Raw genomic sequence first — 2,366 nt, 5'->3', positions numbered from 1 at the left:
GAGAAAAAGGAACTCTTTGGCAACTTCAATCTTTTCTTTATTTGTCTTGATATTATTTACTGGTCCTGTGGTGAGAATTTTTATTTTCTTTACATTGAAGTACAACCCATACTGAAGGCTGTTGTCTTTGATCTCCATCAGTATTTTAAGTCCTCATCCATCCCTTTCAGCAAAAAAGATTGTATCATTTGCTTATTGCAGATTGTTAATGACTCTTCATCCAATCATGATGCCCCATTCTTCTTCATATAAACCAACTTCTTGAATTATTAGCTAAGTATGATGAAAGATACAAGTCTGATTTTATCTTTCCTAATTTTAAAACATTCAGTATTGCCTCGTTCCTGCCTATTGGTACATATACAGGTTCCTCATGAATGCAATTATGTGTTCCAGAACACTCACTCTCTGCAAAGTTATCCAACGTTTGTCACGATACACACAATCTAAAGTCTTTGCATAGTCAATATAGTACATATTTCTGGTATTCTCTGCTTTCAGCCAAGGTCCATTACATATCAGCAATAATAGCACTCATTCCATGCCCTCATCTAAATCTGGCTTGAACCTTTGGCACTATCCTGTCATTGTACTGTTGTAACATTTTTTAATTGTCTTTGACAAAATTTTATTATTAATGATAATGTTTGATGATTTCTGTTTTCCATTGGTCACTTCTATTTGGGGAAGGCAAAAATATGGATCTCTTCTAATCAATTGGTCATGTAGCTATCTTCCAAATTTCTTGGCATAGATGAGTGCCTCCAGTTTGTTGAAAGATTTCAATTTGTATCACATCAATTCTAGGAGCATTGTTATTTGACAATGCTTGAGTGCACCTTGGACTTCTTCTTTCTGTTTCATTGGCTTTTGATCATATGCTGCCTCTTGAAATATTTGAACATCGACCACTTATTTTTGCTACACTGACTTTGTATATTCCTTTCATCTTCTCTTGATATTTTCTGCATCATTCAATATTTTGCCCATTATGTTGTTGTTAAGTGCCATCCAGTCAGTTGCTACTGACTGATATATTGATAATACCCTGTATAGGATTTCTGAGAAGCATCTGGTGAGTTTGAACCATAGATACTGTGAATCAAATTGAACTTTCAGGAAAGTAATTGTCCTACAGTGCCATTTTGTCCATGGAATCCATCAATATTGCAAGTCCAGACTTCAATTTTTTTCTTCAGTTCCTCAGTTTGAGAAATACTGAGTGTATTCTTTTATTTTTTTTTCTAATTACAGTCCTTTATTTCATCATAAAATGTACATTTCTTCTCAAGCTATACTTTGAAATTTTCTGATCAGCTCCTTTATTGCCTCATTTCTTCTATTTGATTTAGCATCTCTGTGCATGACAGCAAGTTTCAAAGTCTCTTTTGATATACATTTTAGTCTTTTCCTTCTTTCTTGTCTGACCTTCTCCTTTCTTCCTTTATGATGTTCTTGATGTCATCTCACAACTATTCTGATTTTTGGTCTTTAGTTTATAATGTATCAAATCTGTTCTTGAGATGATCTCTAAATTCAGGTGGAGTATGTTTAAGGTTATATTTTGGCACTTGTGAAATGGTTTTAATTTTATTCAGTTTCTGCTTGAACTTGCATATGTGCAATTGATGGTCTGCTCCCTAGTCTGTCCTGACATTATTTTTGCTGATGATATGGAGCTTTTCCACTGTCTGCTTCTACATATGCAGTCATTTTGATTTCTGTGTATTCCATCTGGTTTAGGTCCATGTGTATAGTTGTCTTTAAGGTTGTTTTAAAAAGTAATTTGCAATAAAGAAGCAATTTGTCTTTCAAAATTCTATCATGTGATCTAACATTCTAACATGATTTCTGCCACCAAGGCCATATTTTCCAATCACTGATCCTTCATCTCTGTTTCCAACCTTTGTATTCCTACCGCCAATGATTATCAAAACATGGCCTGTTTGATTGATTTCAAACTAAAGCTGTTGGTAGAATTCTTCAATTACATCATCACTGGCTTTAGTGATTGGTGCCTATATTTGAATAATAGTTGTATTAACTGGTGTTACTTGTTGTTCCTGTTGTTGTTATGTACCATCAAGTCTACAACTGTTATTGAATTTATGTACAACAAAAGGAAGCCTGTTCCTATACCAATATCATAATTGTTGCTATTCCTGAGTCCGTTGTTGCTACCACCATGCCAATCCATATGTTGGGGGTCTTCCTCTTTTTCTCTGACACTTACATTTTATTAAGCATGATATCATTCTCCTGGGACTGGTCCCTCCTAACAATATGTTCAAAGTATAAGCGATGAAGTCTGGCCATCTGGCTTTCAAGGAGCACTCTAACTGTACTTCTTTCAACAAAGATCTGTT

The sequence above is a fragment of the Chrysochloris asiatica genome, unplaced genomic scaffold (genome assembly GCF_000296735.1).
Source record: "Chrysochloris asiatica unplaced genomic scaffold, ChrAsi1.0 scaffold00111, whole genome shotgun sequence".
Lineage (NCBI taxonomy): Eukaryota > Metazoa > Chordata > Mammalia > Afrosoricida > Chrysochloridae > Chrysochloris > Chrysochloris asiatica.
Note: the sequence above shows the minus strand (reverse complement) of the source record.